The sequence below is a fragment of the Triticum dicoccoides genome, chromosome 6A, assembly GCF_002162155.2.
Source record: "Triticum dicoccoides isolate Atlit2015 ecotype Zavitan chromosome 6A, WEW_v2.0, whole genome shotgun sequence".
NCBI classification, from domain to species: domain Eukaryota; kingdom Viridiplantae; phylum Streptophyta; class Magnoliopsida; order Poales; family Poaceae; genus Triticum; species Triticum dicoccoides.
Window position 1 is genome coordinate 595515499 of NC_041390.1, and position 7554 is coordinate 595523052.

Genomic DNA, 7554 nt, shown 5'->3' on the forward strand with positions numbered 1-7554 from the left:
CCAGAATGGAAATGAGGTTGATTCACTCAAAATTTTCAAAGAACAACCCTGGATTTTTGCACAAAGTGGAATAATATGTTCCTACTGACCTCCCTTAATTTTGGTAGAAGTTTTAAAGAAATATTTAAATAGGTTGTAGTGCAAAATGCACTGTGGACCAGAGAAGAAAAATTGAGTGCAGGGCTCAAAATATTCCATGAAGGAAATATATTTTTGCATAAAAGTGATTTAAAAACATAACCTGACATCTCCAAATTTTTGTGGAAATTTTAAGTGAATCTATCAAATGGTTGTAGTTCAAATATGGCCATTTAACCTTGAAAAACTATTTTCAAGAAAGTAAAGATCAAGCAATTAAGTTAGTTAATTAGTTACACTGATAAAAGGAAAGTTTTTCTTGAGAGGTTAAACAAGTCCAATAACATATTTGAAAAGTTTTCTCTTTGGGAAAAACTCATCATAACAGGGAAGGAAATGAGTAAAAATCAAAATGGAGCTCAGAAATCCAAAGTTTTAATTCCTGGCAAAATTTTAATTTAATAAAACAAGGCCAAATTTTTGGGGTGTCACAGAAAGCACATAAACAACAACATCAGGGCACTTGAATCCCTCTAGACCGGCAAGTTACACAAATGCCAGTACTAAAATAACAAGAGCAAAACACTAGAACATCCCCAAATTGCAGATTTTCATACCCCCAAAAGATCTTACGAGCAAGGGGATATTAAGAACAATACTACATATCATCTCAGAACATAACTAGCTAATTAGAATTTGGTTGTGCGTACACTGTAGAACATAACTAGAGTAGCTACTTAGCTACTAACATCACGCCCAACTACTCCCTCCTTCCATCTATATATGGCCTAATGCGTTTTTCGAGACTAAATTTGACCAAGTGCTAGAGCAATAATATATGACATGCAAGTTACACAAAGCATACTGTCAAATTCGTACGTGATTTTGGTGTGTCAAGGTTTCAGACAAGGGGACCCACTGTCGCCGATGCTATTCATTCTCTGCATGGAACCCCTCTGTGCACTCTTCCAGTATGCTACAGAGCATGGCCTTCTAGCACCTTTTGCTCGTTCTGGCATGGAACAGCGTGCCTCCATGTTTGCGGATCATGTCGTGGTTTTCATCAAGCCAACTGAACTTGAGGCGGCCACCTGCAGGGCGATCTTGCACCTGTTTGGCCAAGCTTCCGGTTTGTGTGTCAATATGGCCAAGAGTACGGTGCTCCCCATTAGATGTTCCCAGGACGAGATCGAGCTACTGTCCACTATGTTAGAATGCCCTACTGCTCCTTTTCTGTGCAAATATTTGGGTCTGCTGTTGACACTTCAAAAGCAAACTGCGGTGCAGCTCCAGCTGCTGGTGGATCGAGTGGGTGACCGCTTGCCTCTCTGGAAGGCGGCGACAATGCTGAAAAGCGGGCGACTACTTCTAATTCAGTCAGTGCTCTGTCGGTCCGAGTCCATTCCATGTTATCTCTTGATCTTCCTGCAAAGACTCTTGTGGCCCTTAACAAGATTTGCCGAGGTTTCCTGTGGTGCGGTAAAAAACATGCGAGAGAGGGCAACTGCGCCGTCGCTTGGGATGCAGTATGCACGCCCAAATGGGCGGGTGGTTTGGGGATTCCGAATTTGCAATGGCTTAACAAGGCCCTGCGAGCCAGATGGGCTTGGCTGCAACGGGCGGACAGATCCCGGCCATGGGCTGAGTTTAATATCCCTGTCCCGGCGGAAGCGCTGGAGTTGGTTCACGCGGCGGCATACACTATAGTTGGCAATGTCAAATCTACCCTATTTTGGGATGCTAGATGGATCAACGGATGGAGAATTAAGGAGATTGCACCCACAATCCATAGTTTGATTCCGGATCGGATAAGAAGATCGAAGTTAGTCGTCGATGCTCTACTCAATGATAGCTGGGTTGGTGACATTGGCCCCAACCTTTCGCCCTAAGCACTGCACGAGTTCTTGCGGATATGGCCCCTGATCTCGGGAAGACAGCTTACGAACGGCGTTGAGGACGTGGTGACATGGTCATGGGAGAAGGATGGGTAGTTCTCGTCTAGATCATCTTATGCCGCAGGATTCATGGGGCGTGCGGTCTTCCCGTCAGCGGCGTTCACCTAGAAGTCCAAGGCACCCTTGCAATGCCGCTTTTTCGCTTGGCTTGCCCTCAAGAACAGATGCTGGACATGGGACCGGTTGGCTCGCCCTGGACTACCTCACCAGGACTCTTGCCCACTTTGCAACCAACATGAGGAAACCATCGAGCACCTCCTGGTTGGCCGTATCTTTGCTAAACAGGTTTGGCATTGGATGGGGAACATCACGGGCAGGCCTGACTTCGAGCCCCAAGATGGGAAGGCCTTGGCGATTGGTGCCTTCGTCAGGATCGTTGCTCAGCCCATCGGAAGTCCACTCGCGCCAAATGCCTACTTGGGATGTGGATTATTTGGAAGCATCGAAACGACATTGTGTTTAATGGTGTTGTCCCGTCTCTCACTGCGACATTACTTAGGATTAGAGAGGAGGGTGCTCTGTGGGTTAGGGCTGGTCTCTTGAAAGGCAACACAGTAGGTTTTGAACTAGAGGATGGTGGGCCGGATCGTGAGTAGTGACTAGATCGCCCGGTGGTGTCGGAGAATCCTAGCATGTAATTTCACATTGTAACCGTGGATTCGGGAGTCTTCCTTCTTTCTTCTTTAATGAATGATACACACACTCATGCGTATTCGAGAAACAAATTTGTACATGAAAGGAGCTTTCAATGATATAATTTTCACATTATGCATCTCATGTGTTATTAATCTTATAGATAGTCAAAGACGATCTTAAAAAGCGCATTAGGCCCTATATAGATGGAAGGAGAAAGTAGTACAATTGTTAAAAAACAACACGTAGCAAGGAGAATAAATAGTAGTGCTGCCTCAGAGCATCTCCAACGGCCGCGCGAAACCGGGCGCGCGCGCGGTAAACACAGCCTTTAGCGCGCGGGGGGCGTTTTGCCGCGCTCCAGCGGCGGCGGGAAAACCACGCGCGCGCGGGGGAACCGCTTGCGCGCGCACGCAAAAAGGCGCCAGCTCGCGCGCCATATTTTGCGCACCGCTTTCGGCGCGGCTATAAAGTGCGGCGCGCGCCACGCGCCTCTCCACGCCTCCTCTTCTCCTCTTCATCTCTCTCTGTGCCACGCGCCGCTCCAGCGCCCCACCACCGACGCGTCTCCGCCGCCCCAGCGCCCCGCCACCGCCGCGCCGCAATGCCGCCGCGCCGCCGAGGAGAGTCCGGCTACCGCGGCGTCCGCCTGCGCCCCAACGGCGGCTACTACGTGGAGATACGCTCCGGCGATCTCCGGCTCGGCCTCGGCACGTACGGGACGGCGCGCGAGGCCGGCCGCGCGTACGACGCGGCAGCGTGGCGCCTAGGCCGGCCGCGCGGCCAGATGAACTTTCAGGATGTCTACACGCTCCAGCAAGCGCTCGACCGTGCCCCGCCGCCGCGTCTGAACACGGTACAAGACCGTGCGGAGCACGCCGAGCGGCAGCGCCGCCTCCTCGTCGCCCAGGAGGACGAGCGGGTCATGGCGGAGTGGCGCAACCACCACCCGGAGGACGTCGCCTACGATCAGGCCTACTGGGCAAGGCGTCGCGAGGAGAACACGCGAAGGCGCCGCGAGGCGCGGTTGGACAGGCGTCGGCGCAAGGCGTTGGCGAACGCGCAGTCCGATCTCGTTGCAGCAGGTGGCCAGTCGTTCTTCACGCCAAATGATGATCGGTGGTTGGACATCTGGCTGGATACCTCATACGACACCGCCGAGGAGGATAATGGTGATGATAGTGATGATAGCGACTTAGAGTAGTTTTTTTTATGTAATCTATCTCGTTTTTTATCGTTTGTTGTTTTTAATTATTATGCAATTTATGTTTCGGATGTAAAATACCTTTGTATCGTTTTAAAATCTATGGAATCTATCTATTTTTCAATGCCTACATTTTAGCCTAGAATGAGCGCGCACTGCATTTTTTACGCGCTGCTGGAGCGGCGCGCGCGCTGTATTTTAGCGCGGCTGCTGGAGCGGGCGCAGCGCGCCGCGCCAAATCAGCCGATGCGCGCGCGGTATATATATTTTTTGCGCGCGGCGCGACCGGCGCCTGTTGGAGATGCTCTAGGGAAACAGCAGCGGGAAACAATAGCTCGCGCATGACACGCCCAGAGGCAGAAGAATAGCCGCGGACACGCGCGCGTGTGGGTAGCAGCAGCGGCACATGCAGTATGGGCATCAGGTGGACAAAGTGCAATATGAACACATGCGCTAGGACGGGAAGGATCGATATGGACACGGCGTCGGTCTTGCTAAGAGGACTACATCGTATTATATACTTAATATAAATTATTTTGAAAAAGATAAATTAAAAAATGAACAATTAAAAATATTGAAAACGACCACGAATTTGGAGAAAGGTTCATAGAAAATGGAAAAAAATCACAGAAATGAAAAAAGTTTATCAATTTGAAAATGTTCATGAATTTTGGGGAAAAATAAAAATTTGGGAAAAAAGTTCACGAATTTTAAGTTTACGATTTTGAAAAAAAACCTTATCAATTTTGAGAAGTATCACAAAATTGAAAATGTTCTTCAATTTTGAAAAAGTTCATGTCTTGGAAAAGTTTTCTAATTTGAAAAGAATCACAAAAATAAAAGAAGTTCATGAATTTACCAAAAAAATTCATAAACATTTGCAAAAAGTTCACAAACTTGTAAAAAATATAAGTGAAATTTGAAAAACTGTTAATTGATATTGAAAGAAAGTTCATGGATTTTAGACAAACTTTTTTTTAAATGATTCATGGATTTGAAAAAGATCATTTTCTAAAAGTCTGTCCACTTCGACAAAAAGTTCATCGAGTTTGAAAAAGGTTCATGCATTTGGAAAAAAAAGGAAAGAAAGTAAAAAAATAAGAAAAGGAAAAAAGAAATGAAATAGAAAAATAATAAAGAAAAAACCAAACAATGTAAATCACGTCACGCGAGACAGAATAATAAATGAAAAAGGAAGAAAGTAGTCATCATAGTTTATGTGTCCTCGTTGGTAAGCGCGGTGAGGTCGCTAGTTCGATTCATGCAACTCATACATTCTCTTTTTTATTTTGCTGTTTTAACAAAAAGATGGAAGAATGTAAACGGGTGGTTTGCGAATTGCACATTAACGTTCGCATGAGGCGTCAAATAGGAGTTGGGTGTCACCAGATAGGAGGTCCCGGCAAACAGACGCTATTTCGGTGAAGCAAAGCGAGCGAGCGACGTGACATGGGCCGGTCCACTATTGCAGTTTTTTCCATTTTGTTTTCTTTTCAGGTTTTTTCGGTTTTCTTCATATTTTTATTTTTCACTTTTGTTTCCCTTTTATTTTTCCTTGGTTATTTCATTATTTTATTTTCACTTTTTTCGTAAATTTCAAAGAATATTCGGAATTTCGAAATTTTTTATCTTGTAAAATATGTGCAAAATTCCAATTTTTGTTCAAAATATCAAAAATTGCTTAGGTTTTTTGATTTTTTTTCGTTTAAAAAAAGTTCACAATATTGAAGAAAATGTTCACCGTACATTAAAAAGTGTTCACAGTGTATTAAAAAAATGTTCGTTATGTAGAAAATTTGTTCAGCGTGAATTTGAGAAAAACATTCACCATTTAAAAAAAATGTTTAGTGTGTATTTGAATAGTGTTCAGCATATACTATGAACTTTTTAGAGTGTATTTTTAAATTCAATTTTTAAAAATTGTTCATAGTTCAAAAAAATTGTTCGGAATTTAAAATGTGTTCATGATTTTAAAAATTATTCACATTTTTACAGAAAATTTGCTTACATACCTTTTCCAAGAAATGTTGAAACATTTGAAAGAAAAACGGATCTGCACTATACATAGTACTTCAACTTTATCGTTGTGTTCTAACTTCTCACATTCGCCAGCTCGAATGGCTAGCAACTTTATAATCAACCGTGAGGTCAGGAGTTGGACTTACCCTCGCGCTTTTATTTGTCGTCAATTTTTCACATATGGTCTATGCCTTGAAATGTGGCAGCCCGTTTGCTTGCCCCTTGAGCGAAAGCTCGATTATTGGACTCAGGCGGTCGTCCAATAGGAGTTCCGACAGTTCTCCTTGGAGACGCGGCAATGGATGGATGGTGTCTGAGTGAGATGGATGGCGCTGGTTCCATCTCGTTCCGCCAGCCCAGCGCAGCCTAGCCCAGTTAGCTAACCCTAGATCGGAGCGCAACACAACGCAGCACAAAAAGGGACGCGCTCGTTTTACCCAACACCCGACTGAGTGAGAGAGCGCTAGCGACCGGATAAGGTTTCGCCTACCAGCTGCCAACGGCCAGCCTCGACGCCGGCGGGGGCTGGTCCGACCACGCGCCTCTCCGCCTCCCGTCGCAGCCTCTCTCCCCCGAGTTTCCCTTCTGCCCAAGCTGCACCTTGCTAGCAAGGTGAGCTTTCATGACCATAGGGATTGCTGCAAGCATTTTCCTTTTTGCGATTAAATGGTGTATGATGTTAGTGTTTTCGGATTTTGCTGATTTAGGATACTGCGCACTCCGATCTATAATATCAGCTCTCTATAGCGACCGTCGCTGTCGCCCACCTTTCGCCCTGTAGGCAAGAACAAGACGGTAAGTAATTTACTGCTTCCCCACTAGCCCCGTGTTTGGTTTACGTTTTTGATGTTTGTCTCTCTCGTTTCACATAAACTAATCTAGGCATGGCTTGTGCGAGTGCCGCGATCCGAACCATAAACAGAAAGATTGCCCCACACTACACTGTCACTACTGTGGGGGAACTCTTCACACCCGAGGCACTTGCTGTTACACGGATCCTGTTTACCGCGTTGGAGAAAGATGTCCCAGATGTGGTGGTTTTCAACACGGGGTACCTGGCAAGCCCCCCTGCCCAGTCCAAGAAGCTCATGCTCGCCCGCCTATGTGCCCGCGGTGTCAAGTGCCACATCGTCCAAGAGACTGCCCTCATCGTGGAGCCGAATATTCCGGGTGGACAAGCTCCGACAGATGCACGCAATGCAATGAAACTGGTCATTTTTTCCCCGACTGCCCTAACAAATACTAGTACTAGTTTCTCTGTATCTTGTTATTGTAGCTCGTAAGTTTGTTTGAGTATTTTTCAAGACTATTAGCTTAGTGGTTTGCCCATTGTTGATGTATATTATTAAGCCTGAAAGCACTTCAATTCTCAGTATCTTTTAATATATAGTATTATTTATATGATGGATGGTGTATCACACTAATTTCTCTTGTTTTAAATATGCAAAGTGTGCATGTTACTAGTGTGGTGGATATTTTTTAGGGAGCTTTTCATCGAGAAAGAGAACATGCATTAATGTTAATTGGCCCCTTTTTACTTATGAATGACGGTAGAGATGATCCGTTATTATTGAAGCTCTAGGCGTCACCAGTACACTTCTACGCTGTAAGGTTTGCGGGAACTTTAGATAGCTAATTGCACCTTTTCAATTATCTCGTAACTTG

The 7554-nt window shown here is 45.4% G+C and overlaps 1 long non-coding RNA gene across 1 annotated transcript; it reads left to right on the plus strand.

The window, feature by feature from the left end:
- The first annotated feature begins 6255 nt into the window (after positions 1-6255).
- LOC119314419 lies at positions 6256-7290 on the plus strand. Its single transcript, XR_005152312.1, has 3 exons — positions 6256-6501; positions 6597-6684; positions 6772-7290. It is a non-coding gene; the product is annotated as an uncharacterized LOC119314419 (long non-coding RNA).
- Positions 7291-7554: the final 264 nt, after the last annotated feature.